Source organism: Xenopus laevis, chromosome 2L (assembly GCF_017654675.1).
Source record: "Xenopus laevis strain J_2021 chromosome 2L, Xenopus_laevis_v10.1, whole genome shotgun sequence".
NCBI classification, from domain to species: Eukaryota; Metazoa; Chordata; class Amphibia; order Anura; family Pipidae; genus Xenopus; species Xenopus laevis.
This window is the reverse complement of record NC_054373.1, coordinates 119,017,544-119,043,225: the sequence shown is the minus strand read 5'-3', so window position 1 is coordinate 119,043,225 and position 25,682 is coordinate 119,017,544. Positions and strand designations below refer to the sequence as shown.

At 37.6% G+C, this 25,682-nt stretch overlaps 1 protein-coding gene across 1 annotated transcript in view; it reads left to right on the top strand.

Annotated features, from left to right (window-relative positions):
• Positions 1-11,085: 11,085 nt before the first annotated feature.
• Positions 11,086-25,682, top strand: part of LOC108708435 (P protein) — a 155,470-nt gene continuing 140,873 nt past the window's right edge. The window contains exon 1 of the mRNA XM_018247127.2: positions 11,086-11,239. The gene's annotated coding sequence lies outside the window, so the exon portion shown is untranslated. The remainder of the gene's footprint in view (positions 11,240-25,682) is intronic.

The following is a 25,682-nucleotide window of genomic DNA, read 5'->3' as shown; positions in this document are numbered from 1 at the left end:
TTCAATTGGTCAGTGCCGTTATGGAGGCTGAATAGACTTGTTTCAATAAGAGCCATATTAAAAACAGCTTTAAATGTTGTTTTTTCAATCTTTGGATTGAAGAGATCTTTTAAACCTTCGCTGTCTCAGAAAGGAAGTTAGAGTCTCAGAGTGTGTGTGGGGTGATGTTACATGGAGTGGAGTCCAGGAGACCCCAATCCCATTCTTCTTTTCCAAGAATGACCAGCTGTAATCCACCTGGCCAATCTAACCTTTGGGTATGAGTAAACATAAATATCCATCTACCAAGACCAATATACTTGTCCCTATACAATCCTTCCTGTCAACCCTTCTTAATGACATTCAACTTTCCATTAGGGTGAGAGACCACTGGTGAGCCACTGACCCACTTCATATTTTACTCAGGGCCCATAGTGTGCCTCATAACATGTAAAGTACTTTGTTTACCCATTATCTGTCCCATTCACATATTTATTCAAAACCCCAGATCCACCTACCTGCACCCCTGTTATGTATTAACAATTAACAGAGCACAGTGTAAAACAAGTCCCTTTGTTCAGTATCCAGTAGAAGTAAGCCTAAAGCAAGGGAACTTTCTTGAAAAAGTTTCACCACTCATCTGAGCGGCTTCTTCTTCAGTTTAGTTGCACAATAATTATTGTACAATATAAGAGGCAATCATCACAAAGAGATTATATGGGAAATAAAACTGCCCCCAATCATTACTATGAAAACAGAGAACACTTAAAAGTATACGATTCAAATAAAGTTAAAGGAGAAGGAAAGGCATCGTACACTTGGGGGTGCCTAACATTTGGCACCCCCAAGTGTACAATGCCTTTCCTTCTCCTTTAATGTCATTTATAACCTCAGCAGTTAAACATTTTCAAGCATCTTATCAAACAAGCTGAAAACTGTGCAAGACTTCTCTGACAATCAGATGCATAACATACAGTAACATGATTTGTACACGGCTGCATGAGGTGCAGATTAATGCATTATAAATTGGTGCAACCACAAAAGAATTATAGAAAATGTAGGAAAATTTAAAATAGGGGGATTTAAAATTGAGGTATCACAGTGTATGTGATGTTCTGTTATTTTAATGGATTGAACTGTACAATGTGGGAAGCCTCATGTAAATGCAAAATTTTACTGCAGATTAAGGCCTGGGATGAGTGGGTCTCTGACAGTAAACATTGTGTTACATGAACAATATGGACTCTATTAGTGAAAAATTGATCAAAATGAAATAGAATTTCCAGAATATGTTGTTTTGAGTCTGAGATGCTACAATGCAGATGCTAGTAACAGTAACATCTACTAATGGTGCTTAGTGATGTCATAAGTTATAACTGGTGAATCACTACTCATTAATTGTGTAGTATAATAAATAAAGTACCCCCTGTAATAAAATATAATGATATGTCATCTCAGCGTTCCATGTCCTTTTTATATGGAAGCGCAAGTAGATCATATTACAGCAAGGGAAAATGTGGGGACTGCAACTGCACTTATGGATGTACATGTGCCCTTATGCCGAGATCTGCGTGTGTGTTGGTATATGTATGGGTGTGTTAGTATGTATTTGTGTAAGTATCTATGTATTGAGCAGATATGACTTTTACAACACAATGAGCACAATGTTAAACAAGTCCCTTTCTTGTTGAGTAAATTTGCAAGATGATATGGAGAGAAAGGGCGATTAATCACCTCTTAGCTCACTGACCTCTTCAGAGTTGATCTAATTTCCGTTAATACCCAATACTTGATACCAAAACTCTGAGAACCACAGAGGTTTACGGTACTAAGATCTGAGTGTTGCGGGAACAACGAGTATTGAACCTTATGATTTGCACTGTGTTTTAGAAACTACACATATTTCAATATAATATGCTGTGTTTGATTTACTGTGTATGTCACTCACTGTGTGTTAGTACTGATGTATTTAATAGATTAAAGATATTACAGTTTTTAATTCTAGTGTGGTTTGTATTTTTCCCAGTGTGTGTTGCCAAGTGAAAAGGCCCATACTGAGCACTAAGCAAAAAAAAGGTACCAGATCCTGTTGTCTTTTCACGAGCCACAGATAATTCAGCTTCTGTTGCACACTAGGGTCTTCAAAGTAATTGTAAAAAATATAGAAAACAATCTGATAGGAGGTTTTTAACAGGAACCAACTGTCTATGTTTTAATCTTTATAACTTATCTACCACAATAAAAATGATATATTAAGTAAGTAATACTTACCTGGCAAGGGCACCCAATCCTTGCAAGGCGAAACTCTGGGACTGTTTCCTATTTCTTCACTTGGAAAAGTTCTTAGTTACCCTGGATACCCTGAAGAAGGATTTATCTACAGTACTTCAAATCAGGCTGGCAAAAAGTTTTTTTTGGATACAATTTCAGTATTTTGTTTAATTCAATGCTTAAAAAAAAAAGTTACCCATTGACCCTTTTATGATTTTCTTTATTTTAGTAAATAAAAATTATGAAGAACATGTTACTGGCTTCCTCTCTTTATTGGGAATCTATCAAGCATGCAGAAAATGAACATAATGCTTACGCAGTGTCTACTGATGTTTTCATGTGATGCTCAAAGCCAGTACAACTGAACGCTACAAAGCATATTCCAAATTCCTCTCCATAAAATAAACTTTTATTCTTGGTAGTTAAGTGTGTAGTCTTGACAAATGAGCAATATTATGCTTCAGAAGATTAAAACTGAAATCTAGGAATGTTTGCCTTGTACTTAATCCATTATTTTAGGTAGTGAGAGACCAGAGGATAATTAGCCTGCTTTAAATAAGTAGCACGTGAACGCAACCTTGAAGTGTGCCTTACAATGGACAAGGCTCACTTTATTAAATCAGGAGTGTATCAGCACTAATGAACTCAAAGGATACGTTCGTGTACTCAAGTGTATTATGTTGCCAAGCTGGAAATAATGAGTAGAGTGCATTCAGTCTCATGACCCGCTACTCTGTAGGGGTAAGGTTAATTGGGAAATTTTGATGGATTTATTTTCTTTGTGAGAAGGAAAAAGGTGATGTTAATTTTAACTGTGTAACTTTGATACAAAACTTTAGAAAACCATTAAAAACTCTTATTATTATTATTTACCAACCATGTTTGCATTATTCCCATTGACAAAATGGTGCCAGCACAAGTAAATGGGCAAGTTCCTGGTGTATATGGAATAGCCATCCAACATTTCAGTTATGGGATCCATTATCTGGAAACCTTTTATCCAGAAAACTTCAGATTACAGAATGCCCGTCTCCCATAGACTCCATTTTATCCATATTTTTAAAAATGATTTCCTTTTCCTCTGTAATAATAAAACAGTACCTTGTACTTGATCCAACCTAAGACATAATGAATCCTTATTGGAAGCAGAGCCTATTGGGTTAATTTCATGTTATCTGGAAAACCCCAGGACCTGAGCATTCTGGATAATAGGTCTCATAACTGAAGGTAGGACATATTGCATAAAACCTTATTGCACTGCATATTTTCGACATAATAAATAGACACACCTACTACAGCTTTTCCTGTTATATATTGCATTAGTCCCACTGCCATTTTACTTATTGGACTTAAACTAAAATCCTATTAATTATGAGGGGAAGGGTATTTAGTAATGTATTAATTCTCAATGTACTGTAATAAGCTTCTGAAAGGTATTTGAACTAACCAGACTAAATGTGTATTTCCACTACTTAGGATTTGCGGATTATTATATAGCATTGACATATTGGCTTTAAAATTTCCACTCTTGCTTCAGCTTTTGTATTATTATCAGGTGTCAGCTCCATGCATTCTTATTTAGTTATAAACGAGCTTTCTCTTTTGTGTGTCAGCAAGCTATAAAAGACTACTTATTCATAATGTTTGCTGTGGAACTTATAGGTTTTTTCGTCTGTATAGTATTAAACAATGGATATAGAGTATCAATTGCTGAAATACACACACAATCAAAAGTCAAGCAAAGCTACTGCAGATAAATGAGTATTTTTAGCTTAGTTTTGCTTCTTGAATGTTTCTGATAGAATAACCTGGCCACAGTTATAACCATGGGTACCATTTAAAAAAAAAAAATGCTATCTTGACAAATGACTGTACAACTTACATAAGGATCTGTGTGTGAGAAAAGAAACTTGGCAACTGAATGAACTTGTATAATCAAATAGCTGTGTTATGAAACAATAGAAATAATTGGCACAAAATTGTTGTGGCTTTAGTTGTCAGAAAAATCAATGGCATGGGAATGCCATAAACCTTATTATATGAGCAAAGCAGTACAGTGCATCCAGAGGACAAAAATACCCACTGTAGATATGTTGCAATAATGCAATTTATTGAGAGCTATTAAAAGGAACAATAAATCAGGACATCATCTGGGTTTAAGAGTGTAAAAAAAAGTTTATCCTGATCTGTAATTGAACTCACAACCTGCTGAGAGTTCTTGTTCTACAACCACTTATGCCACTTGTAAATCTAATGCCCATCCAATTTTGGAACCAGGGGCGGAACTAGGGGTAGGCAGAGTAGGCGCGTGCCTAGGGTGCAAAGCTGGGGGGGCGCCAGGCACGTACCTGCTCTGTCACCTACCCCGTGTCCAGTCCCGTCTCTCCCTGACAGCTGCTGGTACCTTACACGTTAATGTGCCTGTGCGCATGACATTTCACGCATACGTGCTGGATCTAAGTTTTCGCGCATGCGTGCTGGATGGACGTTTCACGCATGTGCAGTCGATCGAGCACTGAGCCGGCGCCGTGGCCCTCCAGGTTGTCTAGGGCGCCTGGCCAGATTGGCCCGGCTCTGTTTGGAACAATTATAGACAGCATTTCCATGACATAGAAAATTTAGCTTTAACTAAGCAATGGTAACCATTTTGGAGGTGGTGGAGATAAGCAGCAAGAAAAGAAAGCAGCAAAAGGTGAAAGTATTTAGAGAGGTGGAATGGGTGAAATCTATTTCAGTTGCAGTCCTGCAAAAAAATCAAGATATGGAAGAAAGCTATATAAAGAGAATGGGTTGAGCAAGTGCACTAACGATTTGGAAGTGAACATCAATTAAAGAGATATATTTTTGTTTATGCAAAAGTAAAAAAAAAAACAAAAAAACAGTACCCCAAATCTACCCAATTTGAAGAGCTGAGTATTTATTAAATATCGCTTGCTGAAATAAACAGTATTTGCAAATAATACAAATGAATGAACTCTGAAAATTCCTACAGTTCTTTAATAAATATGAATCATTTTAGCTTCATGCAGCTATGGCTTGCAGAGTGCAAACACTTCAAATGTTATTGAATCATTTGTGTTATACAAGCAGCACCCAAAGTAAGCTCACTGGAGCACAGGGTCAGGATTTACAAAGGATTACAAATATTTGTATTCTTTCTGCTAGTTTTGTTTAGTTGAAATCTTTAAGGAATTTGAAGGCCACGACCTATGTTTGAAAATCTGAGAATTAGAGATGCTGGTGTTCTCTACCGAAATACACACATATATAAATGACTGAGATTTTACATAATTTGTTGGCTTAAACAGCTTAAAAGGAAATGGATTTTCTAATATTCTAATGCAAATAATGTTGGTAATGCCTCGCCAGTGCAAAACTGATTTTAGATTCAAATCTTAATTTTTACATTCCCACAACTTACAGTTTTCGCAATTTGTGGTCCAATCACTTCTGTTTCATTTGATGAATGTCCAAGATTTGACATCACATTTCACCAATTGATGGGCTTCAAAAGATGGGCTTCTAAATGCATGACCTATATAGGAGCGTTCAGAATAATAAATGTAAGGTAGTGCAAAATGAACTGCTTTTATTTTTGCATGACCACACAAAAATGGACACAGTTATTGCACTAATCAATGCTACTCATTAAAGATACTTGTTGAGTTCAGTGCTACTCCGTCCACGACCCATAGCAACCAATTTTCTTCAGTAATCAAACCCAGTTACTTATTGCATATGCAGTGAGGTTAATAAAACACAGGAGCACTCATCAGCCTGCAAACTTTTCTGTTCAACAAATAAAAACCTTGATAATTACTGCTTATTTCATTCTTACCTGTGCCAACAGGTATGGTGGGAATGTTCCCTGAACACCCTATTTGGTTACATGCCATATAGCAGGTTTCTCATGTCCTTAAAGGGGTTGTTTAGCTTGCTCAAACATTTAGTATGATGTAGAGAGTGATATTCTGAGACAATTTGCAATTGGTTTTTATTTTTTATTATTTGTGTTTTTTTTTAGTTATTTAGCTTTCTATTCAGCAGGTGAATAAAAAGATGAGTAAGAAAAAGTTGCAATAACTATGAATTTGTAGCCTTACAGAACATTTATTTTTTAGATGGGGTCAGTGATCCCCCATTTGAAAGTGGGAAAGTATCAGAAGAAGAAGGGAAATAATAAAAAAAAAACTATACAAAAAGAAAAAATAAATAAAGTCAATTCATAAGGTGAATAGAATTAGCCATTCTATAGCATACTTAGGGGCAGACTTATCAATGGTCGAATAGTAAATCTGAATTTGCATAGTGTCAAAATTCACACATTCGAATTTTAATCCCCCCTATTGGAATGAAAATGTGAGATTTATCACACCTCGACCATGGAAACAGTCCTCATCTAAAAACCTGCCGAGTTCATGCACAAGTCAATGGCAGAGGTCCTTCCTGACATTCGAATACGAATCAATTAAATAAAAATTCAAAATTTGACCTTTGACAAATGGGCCTCTAAAAGTTGACTTAAAGGTGAAACATCAGTTTAAGGACAAAAGAAATTATATTAGGCATCAAAAGCTCCAGATTTACAAGAACTTTGGGATGCAGCAATAAGACAGGACACAGGGAAGAATAGATCAGATCGGCCTGAAGCAGTAAGGCAAGAAAGAAAAATTGCTTTAAAGTGGGTGGAGATTGCGAGTCACTCAGTGGAAAGCAATGCAGTTCTAGGTTATAGGAATAATACACTATAAACTATAAACAAATCACACTATAAACCAAATATTGTATATATATTTATATAATCTACAGTCTGGTCATTGCCCTATGGGACCAGACTGTAAATGATATCCTTATAAACGTCACGTTCTGACGTCAGAATGCACCGTTTATAGCAGGGGTCCCCGGCCGCTGAATTTGACGCCGCTGTGATCAAATTGAAAGCCGACGAGCCAGAATTTGACGCCGGCGCACCCGATTTGGACACCAGCGACCAGAATTGGACGCCGACCCCCCTCCCAACATTTCACACAAAATGTAGATTATAATGCATAATGTACCCCCTACTGAAATCTATAAAGATATTAGAAGTCACCTCGGAGTTATGTGACCTGTATAAAAGCACTCGGCCTTTGGCCTTGTGCTTTTATATGGTCACATAACTCCTCGTAACATAATATCTTTATAAATTACAGTAGGGGGTACATTATTCACTGTATTTAGTGATGGGTGAATTTATTCCCCAGGTGCGAATTCGAGGCGAATGTGCGAGGCGAATGTGCGCGATTCGCCGCCAGCAAATAAATTTACGAAACGGCTGCGAAAGTTCGCTGGCGTCAAAAAAAATGTCGGCGGCGTAAAATAAAATGGGCGTCATCGTCAAAAAAACTTACGCCGGTATCAAAAAATGAGACACCGGCGCAGTTTTGCTAATTTTTCGGCACATCACTAACTTTATTATGTTTTGGTTGAACATTAAAGACACTTCTATTGGATCAGAAGTATTTGAAAACAGAGAAGTCTATGCTTTAAACACTGGGAAAACACATTCAAAAGTCAGCACACTGTGTATATTATTTTTTTCACAGTTGCCAAAAAGAAAGACATCCACATTACAATCTTTAGTCTCCCCACCAACCAATTCCATTTCTTTTATTGTTTAATATCTAAGATGTTTGCATTGCTACTATAACAGCATGGAAGGTGAAAATGTCTTTCCAAAGCCACATTATTACTGTAGATATTAGAGATAGACAGTGCTGTTCTTGTGATATATAAAACTCTTGTCACCTTGGTCCTGGAATGGCAGAATCATTATATTTTAACGTGCAGAGGGATGCTACTTCATCAGTTTTCCAGACAAGATATGACAACAATATTACGCTTACAAGCTATTGTGAAGTTTGAAGTAATAGTATGGCAAAGTGAAATCCATGAAATACCATTTTGGAAAGAACTAAAAGAAACATAGGTTGTATTTGCAAGGGTCATGTAATAAAAATAAATATTTTTTTATTTTGCAGTAGAAATAATTATGCTTCATTTATGTAAGGGACCATTTATGGCACTTTGCACTTCTAAGCCAGAGTTATATCCAGATACTTACCAATTGAGGGTTAAGAATTGCAGCAGTATTGTGAATTCAGGGATCAAGCTTCTGATGAAGTGACGTTTTAGTCACGAAACGCGTCAAGCTACACTCTCCCTGCCCGCTTGTATATACCATTTTAAGGATTGAATAAAGTTTATTTTTTATTTATTTTTCTGGCTCCACCACTGATGATATTCATCTGGATGCTACCCCCCTACGTGAAGTGCTTGTGATGATTGTCTTAATGCCGTACCAGACCGGCATGGTGGGTTGTATCGGCAACCGGAAACCACTTCCTTCTTTCTGCTAGCGGCGGCTCCAGCTTTGTAATGCCAGCACTCACCACATATATATCTATGGGTGGAATGTAAACAGGGCATCCAGCTTCACTAGTCCTAACATGTCATTTAGACATGAAAGCTAAGAGGCACCAGTGGGCAAAATGTGTAGGAGAACCCCAGTACAGGACTCAATCTGAATTAAGGTATATTGCCCTGGGTGCAAGTGCTCTCTCTTTCTCTATAAAGAAATCAGAACCTGTTTACAAGTGAATAGATATATAAATCACTGTCTCTCTTACCTAAAAGAAATTGCCAGTGCTTGGTCTAACCCACGCGATGGCATTGACCAGCTGCTAGAAGCACCCTTGTACCAGCGCTCAGTCTAACCCACACTCTTGGGTTGAGCAGCTGCTAGAAGCAATAAGCCATTATTTGTACACAAAAAGATTGCCAGTGCACAGTTTGCCTTTAAAAATAATTATTAAAAAAATGAGATGTTAGTACCATATTTTGGCCAAATATATAAGCTGACTTGTCACATCAAGGCCCATCATTTAAACTGAGTCCTACAGTGCCTATTAGCATTCTAAGTCTGTAATGCATTTAAAATCAAGTTACTACTGAGTAGTAAGACCATGTAGCACTTACCCGTAACTCAGGAGCACTCTTGAGCAGGCAGTGTTTTTTGTGGCTGGGGTCAGTGACCACCCCATTTGAAAGCTGAAAAGAGTCCGCAGAAGAAGGCAAAAAAAAAAAAACAATTGAAAATGTGCCAAGAACGGTCCATTCTATAACATACTGAAAGTTAACTTAAATACCTGCTACCCATTTTTATGGAATAAACAATTCATACTTTCAAAATACATCTCCATTTATCTTTTTTGTATTAAACCTTTCACTTCACATTTAATTCAATTTGTATATCTTGTACATAATAATTACATGTGCTGTTTCTGTGAAACAATATGAGTTCTTTTTCAGAATGTTTATTCCTGTAGTCTGGGCTAGAGCAATGCATTTTGACAGTATTTATAATTAATTGGGTGTTGTATTGACTCAGTTATAATGCAGAAATAATGCTTGAACTACGTCAGAAAGTAATTAAAGGACACTGGAGTTACAAATGTTAATATGTGTAGGTAAAATTAGAATATTAGTACCTTGGCACAAGGTCATATTCCAAACCTATTCACAATGTCTAATAAAGGATATTATAATACAAAATGCAATTTTTTTTTATGTGTATTATTTATATTTCTAACACAACAAAATCACACAAATTTGGAGTTCATACAGTATATGTTTGGGCAAATTTAGGGTTCATATATGGTTTCCGTCCATGGGGAAAGCTCCATTCTACTCCTCTTGCCATAAAAATCTACAAAGGGGAATCTTTTCCTTACCTTCTGCCATAGGGTAGGCAGTAAAGACACTTCCCTATTGCGGCCTGCACCTCCTAGAGCTCAGACGTGCAGGTTAGGAGAAAGGTTGGGGGTGGGAGAAGGGTATGCCTATGCTTCTCCTCTGCACACTGCTCGTTCTATGATAAGTAGCACAATAAAGCTTGTGTATTTGCTCTAAAATGGACACAAGTACTTGTGTCCACTCATCCTCCTGCATTTTTGCATGGTTATCAGTTGCATCCAATGTGTCATAGTGAAATGTTTTGCCATTGTACCTACTGATGCTGGAATAACCGTTACATTACTACCACACTAAACCTGGAGGTAGCTCCTGTGTTCCTAAACTGGGTGCACCAAGCTTGCTCTCTCATAATGTTATTCAAAGCAAAGTGTCAAGCAAGAAGTTTGGACTGAGTTGTCCAGGGTAGAGTCCTGTGCAGACCTCTTTTTCTTATACCCATACATGACCCATATGCACTATCCATCACCCACAACCCAGAATTTTCCCGCACTGATTCACTACCCAACCAGCATTAAACCAAGTTACCTTCCGACCCAGGGACACACAAAACTGGAAGTGACGTTAATCTGACGATGAATCAGAACAAAAATAGAAAAAGAACCGCCACAACTACAGGGGATGGTGTCTGCACCTTTGTTGGGTACCCAGCTGGGTTACCCACGGACTGCCTGCACGACCAGGTAATCTAGGACCATTTGCCATAAAACCCAACTACTTTTCCAGTATTCTGCGAGTACCCAACCCTGTGCAGGTTATTTTGAGCACCACTTCTGACTTTTTTCCATTGCAAAGTAACTGTATTATTTGTAATTGCATGCAAAAACCTTTTCATTTTTTGTGTGAATGGTATCACATGCTACTGGACCTAGGAATTCCAGCTGGGACTGTGACTGTGGAAAGCACAATGTGATGCTCACTCCCTCTACATTGTAGGATGGCTGTTTTACTAGGCTGATCCCAATTACTTGGTGACCTATTCATTTCCCCTGATCAAAGCTTTATGCAGAAAACACAAGCCAGCCTGTTGCTCACGTAATAGAGAGGCTTGGCTTATGTTTCCCCCTTGAACTAAACTCTTTCACTTCTTTACTGCTCTTTTTCTCTCATCTCCCTTTCACCACATCCATACCTTTCTTCAGACTGGGAGACATCAAGCCTCCTATTAATAACTCATTTACCATCACACACACAAAAGGTACGTGCTTTTCTTATCATTATTATATTGAGTGGAAGAACTAATGTTTTATCTTGGGATTTTGTTATTTATTAATATATGTGAACATGCCACTTGCAAAATGTAATAATTCGATTTCTACAAGACCATTTTTATTCTATTAGAACATTAACTGTAATTTTCAGAGATCAGAGATCTCACAGCATCAAAATTTTAAGATGACTAATTTTCAGAATATTCAATAACTGATACTTTTCTAATGTAAATATTTTAGTTTATTCTTTGACTGGCTGTTTGTAATATAATGTCTATGAATATTTATTTAGAGCAGGATACATATAAATTGTTGTTTTACTGTAAAACTTGAATTGGTACTGTGCCATTTGACATTTGCTCCCAATTAAACACTAAAGGGCTCAATAACACAAGGGAAATAAAGCCCCACATTTTAAGCACTTGCTCCTACCCACAAGGCAGTGCATTCTGTGCTTTGTCCAAGAGCAAAAATCTGATGACAGGTATAGAGCTCGGTGGGGGCTAAGGAGCCATATTCTGCAGGTGCTTCTCCTTGCATATTATGCATGACAAGCAAGGGATGTACATTCTGAAACCTAAAGACAGCCCACATACATCCCCAATATATGACATTCACATTTGTGCAATTAGTAGAAACTCATTTTCTTCATATCACAGGTACAAAAAAGCTGAGTCTGACAATGGTTAGTGCTGTAAAAATACAATAAGGGTAAAAAAAATGCCATTTACTCAAGTTTTTGTAAATAACTTGCCCTCTTTAGTTAATGATCCCTTAAAAGTTAGTTTGAAGATAACCCTCTCTTCACTCCTTTCTCTATACTAGGGGGCAAATTCACTAAAGGGCGAAGCGCCTAAAGCTAGCGTAAATTCGGACGCTGGCGTAAATTCGCTAGTGTTACTTTGCACCCTTCCGCCTGGCGAATTTGCGCAATGGACGTAACTACACAAACTCACTGACGTGCGAATTTTTCTGAACGCTACATTTTACGCCAGACTTCCTTCGCCACCTCAGACCAGGTGAAGTGCAATAGAGTAGATAAGGATTGCTTAAAAAAAGTTCAAAATTTTTCTAAGTCCCAAAAAACGCTGGCGTTTTTTCTTTTTTTATGGGTGATAGATCGAAAAAATTTTTGGGGCTACCCTCCTTCCCCCCTACATTTTCTAACTCATGGCACCTTAACTATACAGTGGGCACATATGTAGGGCAAAATAAAAATTTTATTTGGTGTTTTGAAGGATTCCCAGACTTGTGTAGTGATGCTACATATACCTCCATTGTAACTTCAATTTGGCACCGTATGCAAATTAAGTATCGCTAGCGTAACTTTGCTTTGCTTCGTGAATTAACGCTAGCGCAACTTTGCAACCTTACGCTTCCCCTGAGCGCAACTTCGGATTTTAGTGAATTTGTGTAGCGCTGGTGAAAATACGCCTGGCGAAGTGAGGCAAAGCGGACGCTGGCGCAAATACGAATCTTAGTGAATTTGCCCCTATATGCCTAGGCCTCCAGGCTGGGTCGCTGACACACTCAGAGATAAATATCAGTGGCAAATGACTTCCAGTGGATGGACAAGTGTGTCATTTAAGGCTTCTTTAAAAAACAAACGTTAGAGACTGAATGCAGGTTCCTAGAGCTGTCAAAGCCGGTCTATGATAAAAGCCAAGAGGGGTCATTTACAAAGTGCAGGGCAGTGTGCAAGTGCAAAAAACTAGCACAAACTGTCATGCTTTTTGCATACTTGTGCCCTTCCCTGCAGTTTTCCGAATTGCTGCAACTCCCAGCACCCTGCGTGTGCCCCATGAATACAGGACTGTTTATTATAAGTGGTGGGTGGAGAAAGGCACATTGGCACCCCTACCTGTCCCTGTCTTTCACACTGGTCTGTCTGTGTGCTTGTGTCTTGGGTAATGAGCAATGAGTGGGTGTGCCATCTCTAATTGTATATTTGACTTGTGCTTTATGGTTCTCTGTAACATAAGTACAATAATCACTGTACCGGTTTTGCTTTTGTGGTACTTTTGCTGTGTTTGCCCTATATATTTCTGCAATGCACACTTTTGGGCAATGTACTATGTAGCGTCCATGCAGTAAACTCCTCTGCTGGCTAGTGTTGAAAGCTAAATCAAGCTGAAGACTTTGAACTCTTCCAAGTTCACTGAATTGTTTCCCTTCAGCTTTATTATTTATAAGAAAGAAACAGAATGAAGGAATGTGCGTGCGAAAAAAATAAATAAATGCCTACAAAATAATTAAATTATTTATATTTTAATTTACTCATAGAAAGCCCATTCAATTATACATAACCCATACAACCACAACCTAAAGATCCAGCCAATTGATTTCTGAGTGTTTCATGATGACTCTGAGTTACATTAAAAGAATGTAAATGGTCATATCTATCTAAGTGCTGTGCTCAGCAAAGTCCTTGGCTTGCATTCATTGCCTTTCTTTGTCCTGGGTCCCATCCTGACCTTTACTTCACTCATGACAGACTTTTATATAGCACAATAAGACCATGTATTACTTCCATGAATTGCCAAGGGCTGGGTTCCCTGTGTTGCTTTTAGAATTTATATTGTATAGCTGTAGCCATTACTTTGCCAGAAAGGATGACGAGCAGCTAGTCATATTGATTTGATAGTTTTTTATGGGATATCTGCCTTTAATGGTCTGAGATTGTTAAAAATGTAAGACTCAGTATGCAATATTATGTAAAAGAATACTAAAAATAATACTAAAAATAAAATCTTAATTTCCTGCAGATAGACCGCTGTTGGCTGATTGAGTTAACAGTCAAAATGTTCTGGCCTGTGATTTATGGTATGAAATCATGTCACAAAGAAGGTCATGGAACAAGTACAGTAGATATTAATGATTGCAAAAGGATAAATAATACATTTGGGGAGTGATTCTTTTTGAAAGTGCAATGAATTTGAGTTAATGCCTACCTTAGAAAGGTATAATAATAATACTTCCCAAATGGGAGGATATGGTTGTAATCATGCAGTGTGTGCATATACATACTTTTAAGTAGGATGACATATTGTATTAGGACTACAATTACATTTAATATACTTTTTTGTTAAATCATTTCTGCTGGGAGGAAAAGGGTACGGTTATAAAAAAGAAACTTGAACTGGTTGTACCACAAGACTATGGCGCATTAAAAGGAAAATATACCCCTTTTTTACAAAGTCAGCTTGGCTCATGTATAAAAGGTGCATAAACATTATCTGAACTACCAAATGTATTTGTTTTTACTGAGATACCTGATTCTACAGACTATAATAAACAACCCACCCTAGGCTCACCTCTACCTCCTTGTTCCATTGTGAATTGATGGATTCTGGGACTTAAAGTGCCTTGCTTTCCATAGTGGTGGCACATAGATTCTATGGAAAGCAGATGGACTTGACTGGAGGATGTTGTATTAGGATTAGATTGTGAGCATACTGTAATCATCACATACTTTTATCAACTACACACAGGCTAGGAAAAATCTGCTTGAAATTCTTAAGGACTGCTGAGAATCCAGGCAACTAGATTCACTAGAAACTCTGGTACCTGCCTCTAAATGATTCCAATTATGTTCCAAGGCAATTATTTAATAAGAGTAAGACACAACAGTCCTGTAGCAACTAAGGACTACAGGAAAGTCACCCATGGAAATGTACAGCACTTTAATGAGCTGAAATTCCCAAGACAGGTTTAGCTTAGATAGGGCAATGATGGGCTGACTTTAATGCTTAGAATATTCCCAGGGCAAATACGTTGTAGATATATTTTGTGGATTTGGAGATTCTGTACCTGATTTTCAAAGAATTTGCTCTAGTAATTTTAATGAGGTCAGCCTTGAATATCTGAACACAAGCAAATTGCTTCATTTACAGGGCTTTCCTCTAATCATATGACAGCATGGGCTAATGAATGGAATGCAGTTACTGGATGCCTGGATTAAAAAAGAAAAAAAAAATGCATGCCAGTATGTGATGATAATTGCTTTCATTAAAATGATCCCAGGGTAAAGAAACAAATGGCATGCATTGTTGATGATAAATTAACAAATAATTTGGTTGAGTTAATGTTTCAAAACATAACAGGCAATAATTATGCACTGCCTTTTGCGAAGATTTTTCTTTTTTGTACAGCTGCACAAAATAGCATCCTTAGTATAAATGATCCAAATTGATAAGACCTTCCACATCACAGCAAAATGTGTGTGTTAGTTGCTCCAGATGTGCCAGGGAACAGAAGAAATCATTAATTATCAAATCATTAAGAAATTCATTAATATTTGACTTACCTTCTATTTACAGACTATTTCCAAATACTCAAGGGATTATTTTCATTAATTTTAAAATGTGTTATTTGTTTGAATCATAAATATCTGAAGCTTAATATATTCCTAATTGTAAAAGGGCGCTTCATTATTAGCCAGATAAAGTTCTAAATACAGTAAATATAAACTTTTTACAAAAAGCCTTAAGTGGTATTTAATGATACTTACATATGAGCCTCATCACTAATTATAATGATGTTGCTATGTTTTTGCTATCAGCATTACATTATCAATTACATACCCAAATCAATTGTAATACAGGTATGGGACTCATTATCCAGAAATCCTTTATCCAGAAAGCTCTGACTTACGTGATCTCCCATACAGTTAATTTTAATTAAGTAATTCAGATTTTTCAAAATTATTTCCCTTTTCTCTAACAATAAAGCAGTACCTGGAACATGATCCCAATTAAGATATAATTAATCCTTATTGGAGACAAAACCATCCTATTGGGTTTAATTATTGGTTAAGAATGGTGATCCAAAGTTTGGAAAGACCCCTTATCTCGAAAGCCACAGCATTCTGGACGACAGGTCCCATACCAGTATTTACTAAAACCATATAAAAGATCTAAGGGCTCATTTATGAATGTAAGCCCAAGTTATTTTGCCCCTATACACATTTCATACTCACACAGTGACAAGAGATCATTTACAACTACAAGGGCAGTGCAAAATGCAATTTCAGGAATTGGCATGTTTTCTTACCCACAATTGTTCTTGTGTTGTGATGCAAATTCAAAACATAGTTTGCCTTGAATTCGCTCGATGCAAGTATGGTGTGCCTAATGACGTAACACAATATGGGATAACTGGAAATACGGTTAGGTCCAAAATGGCAGTAGCTCCAGGAAGGAGGTGCACTTGTGGACCATTCAACAGAGAGTAAAGATGGGTACATTTTGCACACATATAGAAGTATGAGAGCATGGTTGGACCAATTACCTTTCTGAATTGAGTCAATATGGACTCTTTTGTGCATCCCTTAGCAGGTGCTTTTGAAAATTGTTAAATCGTGTAACCCCTCACACTCTCAGATTTGAATTTAAATAAGTGCAAATACTTTTTGTGTGCACAACAAACCATGCATCCATACTCAATTTCTTTTTCTAATGGAAAGTAAGTAAAAATGCCCACACATTATTTAATAGTGTAATTTGCAAGCAGGCAACTCATTAAGCAGATTTGATGTGACTAACAGCATCTTGTTCTAGAAATACAGTACAATAGTCTGCATGCAAAAGTTTAACATCAGTTGCCCTCTGCTTGTATTGTGCTGTCTGAAGCTCTGTATAACAAATGTTTTTAATAATAACGTAACACCATATATTAAATATGCCTTTATGTACAGAAAGATGCAGAGGTGCTGACTGTATATTCCAACAGCCAGGAAATGCAGAAGGAACTAGCAAAGGGCACCACTGCACTACATTTGACAAAAGCCATCACCAATAATACATTGTGCCAATGTTTTGATCCACCAAAATTCAGTGCTAAGCTCTCTGGTCACAGCTCAATCTTTCACCTGTAGCAGCCGCCTTTGGCCTTGGGAGGAGCTCTTAGATACTCAGATGCCTCCAGGAGTGCAGAGCAGTGGCGTAACAAGATGTTACTGGGCCCCACAGAAAATTAATTTTAGGGCCTTATGGGACCCACTATACCTCCTGGGCCCCCCTGCAGGTGCAGGGTCTGCTTTCTCTGTAGTTATGCCCCTGATGTGGTGGACTCAAAAGGTAGATAGTTTAGTAGCCTACATGGCTCTTACAGATTTAGACCACATCTACATCTAGATTTTTATGTTGTTTGCCAATTTAGTTGGATGGATTTGTCATATTAAAGTATTGTTAGTAATAATAGCCTGTAAAACATAGACAATCTGAACATGGTTGAGGTAACTCTATGGCAACTGCTAATAAAACACGGATGTGCATAGTCCAAACATCCATTCACTGGCCCATTTGTTTTGTAGTAACAATATTAAGAAAATATGAAAAGAAAACATTCAGTTTAAGGCTCCTGAGGTTTGAGAACCACAAATGAAGAGACTCATAGGTACAGATGGAGCAGAATATGTCATGACATCACACAGCACATACATTCCAGCCCAACACACCGTGGCACAACACAGCAGCATTCATCTCTAGGGATGTAACGAACGTCGGAAAAAAAGTTCGCGAACATATTCGCGAACTTGCGCAAAAATGCGAGCGGTTCGCGAACGGTTCGCGAACCCCATAGACTTCAATGGGAAGGCGAACTTTAACATCTAGAAAAGACATTTCTGGCCAGAAAAATGATTTTAAAGTTGTTTAAAGGGTGCAACGACCTGGACAGTGGCATGCCAGAGGGGGATCAAGGGCAAAAAATGTATCTGAAAAATCTGCCTGTGTGTGCTTGGAAGAGATAGTGTAGGGGGAGAGCTGTTAGTGATTTCAGGGACAGATGATAGTAAGTTTGCTGGCTAGTAATCTGCTTGATACTGGCTCTGTATTGGAGGGACAGAAGTCTGCAGGGATTTGAGGGACATTTTAGCTTAGGTAGCTTTGCTGGCTAGTAATCTACTGTTCTCTTTAAACAACTGCCATACGTTGACCTTGTAGGCATTGTTTGCCCAGTTTTTTTGGACGCAGCCACTGAAGCACAGTTGCCAGAAAAAATATGCCATATAAATGCTGAAAATAGTCATTTTTCGCCATACGTTGACCTTGTAGACATTGTTTGCCCAGTTTTTTTGGACGCAGCCACTGAAGCACAGTTGCCAGAAAAAATATGCCATATAAATGCTGAAAATAGTAATTTTTCGCCATACGTTGACCTTGTAGACATTGTTTGCCCAGTTTTTTTGGTTGCAGCCACTGAAGCACAGTTGCCAGAAAAAATATGCCACATAAATGCTGAAAATAGTCATTTTTTGCCATATACGTTGAGTCAACGTATGGCAAAAAATGACTATTTTCAGCATTTATATGGCATATTTTTTCTGGCCTCTGTGCTTCAGTGGCTGTGGCCAAAAAAACTGGGCAAACAATGCCTACAAGGTCAACGTATACACTACTACAGCGGTGGATACGGATTACGTAAAATATATTATGGCTGCTTGAAAAAAGTGACTCCGGTGTTTTTTCTGGAGACGGTAATATTATGGATATTTAGACAGAATGGGAACAAGGTCACACAGCTCGATGGCGGGTTGAAGAAAACAGTGTGCAAATAATGCCTACAAGGCCAACGTATACACTACTACAGCGGTGGATACGGATTACGTAAAATATATTATGGCTGCTTGAAAAAAGTGACTCCGGTGTTTTTTCTGGAGACGGTAATATTATGGATATTTAGACAGAATGGGAACAAGGTCACACAGCTCGATGGCGGGTTGAAGAAAACAGTGTGCAAATAATGCCTACAAGGCCAACGTATACACTACTACAGCGGTGGATACGGATTACGTAAAATATATTATGGCTGCTTGAAAAAAGTGACTCCGGTGTTTTTTCTGGAGACGGTAATATTATGGATATTTAGACAGAATGGGAACAAGGTCACACAGCTCGATGGCGGGTTGAAGAAAACAGTGTGCAAATAATGCCTACAGGGCAAATAATGCCTAAAAGGTCAACTTATACACTACTACAGCGGTAGTAAAATAAAAAAAAGTAAAATAAAAAAAAAATGAATATTAAAAAAAAAAAATTAAAGTTGGTGCTGCTGAACTACTAGGAGCAGCAGATTAGCACACCAGTCCCACTCCCCAACACTGCTAGACTAATAGCACTGGGCTCTTATAGTAGTAGTAGTAGTAGTAGTAGTAAAACAACAAAAAAATAAATAAAAGCAGTCCTTACAAGGACTACTGTTATTGCAGCAGTCAGCAGATGAGATCAGAAGCAGGACAGCTGCCCACTGCAGCTACATACAGAGCACTGCAGTAGAAGGTAGATTACTAGCCAGCAAAGCTACCTAAGCTAAAATGTCCCTCAAACCCCTGCAGACTTCTGTCCCTCCAATAACAGAGCAGTATCAAAACGATTACTAGCCAGCAAACTTTCAACTGTCCCTGAAATCACTAACAGGCAGCAGCTCTCTCCCTACACTATCTCTTCAGCACACACAGGCAGAGTGAAAAAACGCTGCAGGGCTTCGGTTTTTATAGGGAAGGGGAGTGGTCCAGGGGAGAGCTTCCTGATTGGCTGCCATGTACCTGCTGGTCTGGGGTGAGAGGGCAAAAAAAAGCGCCAACAATGGCGAACCCAAAATGGCGAACGTCGCGCGACGTTCGCGAACTTCCGGCGAGTGCGAACACCCGATGTTCGCGCGAACAAGTTCGCCGGCGAACAGTTCGCGACATCTCTATTCATCTCAATAATGAAAGATGTGATAATGATATATTTAAATGCATTGATACGGAAGGACATGGTGGGGCATGTGAACCAAATCTCTACATAAAGTTTGCTTTATATGTATCATATTAAAACAGCAAAAGATATATCCGGATTTTATAAAGGACACAAATCTTGATAGGAGCAGAATGTGTCCAACAACTGTAACGAACTGCCCCTGTCCTTGCACTGATGCATTCTAAGCATTAATATTCACAATTGTCTTTAAAACACTCTTCCAAGTACTGTCTTCTATTTTCCGTGTTTAGACACTACATTTCTTAATCCTTCTACCTGCTAGGCCCATCCATGTAGAAAAATGTCGAAGAATGAGTTTTTTCATTTTTTTGTTGATTTATATCACAGGCTGATAATGTGGCAAAGCAAGTCAGCTAAATGCTGTTTCAATAAATTGGACCTGTCACCCCCATATAAAAAGCTGTATAATAAAAGTCCTTTTTAAATTAAACATGAAACCCACATTCTTTTTTAATTAAAATATCCATACCTCTTAATTAATGTATTTAAAAATCTCAGTTGTCAATCATACATTCCTTGCCCCGCCTCTATGTCTTAAGCGGGGTTCTCCATTTGGTTATGTAGCTTGTAGCAAGCAGTTACACCAAAAGTTTCCTGAAACTGTCCCCCCCCCCCCAACAGCATTCCTTGAAGAGCTGATTTTGTTCAAAGAATCCTGCCTAGAATAACATTAATTTAGATCATTTGAAATCACCATCAACAGTTTTGAAAAGAAAAATATAATACTAAAAATAGACGCTGCTAACAAATAGATTACACACCAAGCACTCATACATATCATGAGGAACAGATTGCATTTCACACATGGTGTCCATGGCTCATAGACTTTAACGTGTTTTGAAAGCGGAGCAGTAAATCTGGCTACATTAACACTGATTTCTGTGTGACAGGATAATTTCACCCAACTTATCAGTGAATATGGTGCCTGCCAATGTGCACACTCATGGGCGCAGTCGGTTGTTGAATGAGAGGCGTAAAGGAGGATCTATCCATGCTATTTTCGTATGACTTCCCATTCTAGTACAGTCATAGGCTTACAACATGTCTGCACCTACCCAGCAGCCAAAAAATACAGATTCAACTGATCATGGGGCACCATACAGTACCTCACGTTCTTTCTTTATTCTCTAGGGGAACACTAGAAATTGCTGTCTAATTGACAAATGCCTGCCTGGAATTTTTTTAGGCACTTTTACCCTGCTGAGCAACTTATCTGGGAAATATTCTTATTATATTCATTGTGGTTCTTTTATTTTGCTTTCATCTTCTCGCACTGTGCTGACATTTTAATGGAACTGTTTCTGGTCTTTTTTGCACTTTGGTCTTTCTCCCATGTTTCTATTTGGTCTTGTTATTTTACTAATATTAATTTTGATATATACATATTTTAATATATCGTAGTCATTTGTGCTCCAACTTTCCAGTTGTATAGTATCACAATACATATTTAATTTTCAAAACACGTATTTCAACTAAAAATTATATAAGATCGACATAATACATGATTGCCCTCCAATCTGCTTCAACAGAGACCAATAGAAACAAAAAATGTAAAAATAAAAACCATAATTGTGATTTTATAATGGCTCTGTGCCTTTTAACTTCATGTCTCCCTCAAGTCTTCCACTCAATTACAGGAGACTGTGAGGAGGAAACCAGCAGATATAGTATAGAAGCTGGTGTCAAATCTGCTTCCCCAAGTATTATGTAAACAGGAATGTTAATTGCATTGCTGGGAGCTTTGGTCTGGTGCTTGTCATCTGAGGAGTGAGGCTTTGTGCCCAATGCAATTCACGTCACAGCTATTCTTCTTTGTCCTTGCAGCAATAGAAATGTGACTGAAGAATCTGAAGTTTGTGGACAGAGGTTAGGATTTTTTTTATCATCAAAGAAATGGTGTAAATTATAATAAAATCATAAATAAAATGCAGTTCATTTCTAAAAACACTGTTTTAAACAGGAAATTATAATTGGTTGAATTACCATATGGGGCAGTTATGATCCAATTTGATTTTTTTTGTAAAATGTGAAATGAGGTGTTAGTGCATTGACTTTATTATTGGGTTGTGTGACTTCGGCTTTAAATGATTTAGAGTGACAGCAAATATGAGGAATTAGCCTTGGGCTCGCTGAATTAGCAGTACTTCTCAAATGCTAGTTTGAATAAGTGGTAGCTTTCCACTGTGTGCATCAGTAAAACAAGTTATGGAGAAACAGCAAACAACTGTGCTTGCAGGCTGTTACCATAGGCAGATGAACTATATATAGGCCAGCAGAGTTCTTCTGATGCCATTGTAAAAAACTTAGGCACTTGCTGTTTCAAGGCTTTGTCATTGATAGATCAGCAGGGATTTTTTTGTCCTAATTTGACTTACTGTCGATTAACAAAGCTGTTAGAGTTCTTCATCAATATACTATTTATACACCAATAAACATTATATATATATATATATATATATATATATATATATATATATCTATATATATATATATATGTGTGTGTTTATTTTTATTCAGACACAATCCCTCGGAGCAGCAAAGATTCTGTGTATATTTTATATGTAGGAGTGCTTGCCTTACAGAGCTTAAGTCAAATTATTTAAAGAAAATAGCAACAGTGACTTTCTTGAATGAGCTTTTTTATGCATACCACTCTGCTTCCCATACATTTATAATTGAAAATATGCAGTGAATCTACGTTACACAGTAAGAAGTCCCCAAATTCTTGTGAGCTCATGTAATATACAGTATGATAGTTTCTGGAGTTTGGGCAAGGACTACAGTGATTACCTGCCCTGGCAAAAATTGTATTTATGCCTATCCCCATCTAGTGAATATCTTGTGCAATGGACATTGCTGGTGCGGCCAAAGGCAAATGTCTCTAGGGAGGTCAAGGTTTCTACAGGAATGCAGTCCAAAGCATTCACAATCCAATGTCTTACTGTAGGTGACACTCATCAACATTCTCCCTCTTGGTCATATTTATGCATGGGTGTAATGCCAGCTTACTACAATTCCCAAGAGGAGAAGTTTGTCTCTGGCAAGTTGGGGGAACTGTTTTGTTGCACTGTGTTTAAGCACCTTCATTATATTTTTTTACCTGGCTACAGCACTAAAGTAAAATAAATTAAAAAAATACTACCATTTCAGCAAAGCAAGTTCTAGGTTATTCCAAGCCATTTTAATGAAAAAATGTCTTAGATTATATAAGCGATAAACACCAAAAGCGCTGAGCTTTCAATCCACTGTTCTCGCTTCCCATCATTTTTTGGAAAAAGTTCACAAAACATTTTGCTGAAACACATTTTGAATCAATGGGAAGGCAAACTTACATTGCAGGTAAGGGTTTGTTCACACTGCAATATCATATACATTGCCATACCTTCTAAAAGAAGCTCCTTTCCACTATGCTACAACTGTCTTTTTTTTCAAAAAAATAAAAGGCTCCCATGTTGCCAATTTCTTTCAAACATCAATAGCTTGCTATCTAGTTATCCTTTTCCCTGGTTGTTCAGACCAGAAATTCTCCAAATCAGGCTCTGATCGCATTGGTTGACGTGGAAGGCAATTAATGACTTCTGTTGGGAATATTTTGGATAATGGATGCCACAGAAATGGCACCCAGTCAACCAATAGTAAACAAAGCCCCTTGCTTGTCATTTGAAGATCCAACAGTGAAATATCTGCATATCCACATCCCCCCATCAGGTGAGGGTGCATTAACACAAACAGGGATGACAGGTGAAATAGAACATAGCTAAAAATAAACGCTTTATAGAAGCTGACCATTCTCTTTAGGTACCTAGAATATGCTAGAGCTTGTTCAAGGGTGACAGTAATGTCTCAACTAGGGGGTTTTTCTTAGTTTTAGGGGCAGATTTATCAAGGGTCGAATTGAAAATTCAAATTTCAAGTTTTTTTTAGTGTAATTTGACTAGGGAATAGTCCAAATTCAATTTGAATTAGAAAAAAATTCAAAATTAGAATTTTGTAATTTATCATGTAATGTCCCTTTAAGAATTCTAATTCGACTATTCACCATTTAAAACCTGACGATTTGGTGTTTTAGCCTATTTGGGACCTGCTACAAAAAAAATTCTTCAAAAAAAAAAAATTATTTTTTTTTTGGGTGCAAAACCTCTAATGGTTGGGTAGTTTATAAGCTCTTCAGTAATATTATATTTCCTGTTATTATTGTGTCTGTTAAGAGCACTGTGTATTCTGGTTTAATACCATAACAAATAAAGCTCCCCTGTAGATAATTTTCTTTTTGTTGAAGTTCATTCCACTGACAGAATTTGCAATTTGTCATTACCAACTTGGGCAAATGCTTCATCTCTGAGGGGCTTCAAAGCAGTGGCATAATGCAATAAACCAGGATTTATTGGCAAATCCGATGATCATATTTTCTAAGACAATTAACTTCAGAGAAACAATTGAAGCTCTTAGCATAAACTGATGACATAGTAATTTGATTTGTAAAAAATGATTAGAACAGAAGTAAAGTTTTATTTGGCGGATTTGTATCAGTAATATTCTAGTCATCTATATGAATATTTGTTGCCAGTATAACAGTTTTCTTCTCAGGGGCACACAAGGACTAGCTTACATAAGCTTTTTAAGGTGGCCATAGACACACAGATCCTATCGTATGAATAGAGAATTCGTACGATTTTTGGATCGTGTGTGGCGTGTGCCGACATCTTTCGTCCGGCGGAGATCGTTTGGTCAATCGGTCAGGTTTGATTTTGACCCGACCGATCCCGCCGGAGCCCATGGCACATCGTAATCGGATCGTTCAGCCATACATCCGAACAATCAGATTACCCCCGAAATAGCCATGCTTGTTAATGGCATATCGGGGAAAGATCCGCTCGTTTGTCGATGTTGCCAAACGAGCGGATCAGTTTGCGTCTATGGCCACCTTTATTCTGGTTTTTCCCATGTGGAGTGCATAGGTGGAGGGTGATGTATATGTTCGGAACAGCTAACTAAATACATTTTTGACACAGAATGCAGAAACCCAAGGCCTGTATGTGGGGAAAATTCCATGTAAAATACCACCTAGAACACATTGGAGCATAAATTAACACATTACAAGATAAATCCAGTGCCATTTTTGTCCCTGAGGACATGGCAAGATATATAAAGTGCCAATTCCACACATGCCCCCAAAATACATGGTAGTATCAATAAAGTGACAATTTTATATATAATCACCCAATAGCAAGTCCTGCAACTGCCTTATGCACAACACAATAAAAGACCTGTTGACCACCATAAAACAGGAAATGCTGTTGCAGCTAACCACAAGTTACATCATGAAAAGTGGGTTGGGGACAGAAAATGTTTTAAAATGTGTAAAGGAGTAAAACTATTAATTAATACCTACAAGACAAACAGCCACCCCACATCTATACCTAAATCTGAAGCCCTACATGCAAACTGCAGTCTACCAGCTTTTTATTCAAGTAACCCTTGTGTACTCGAACCACTGCTTGACTAGCACATGGCAGGAATTTTTTTTTACATCCTTGTAAAAAATAAATTGTTGCTGGATTGGAGAGCTTAGTGGTGTAATTTAAGAAATTACATACCCCTACTGTAAATGATAAAATGTATTGTATGATAAAAGGTACATTATACCACACACACTTTTATACACATA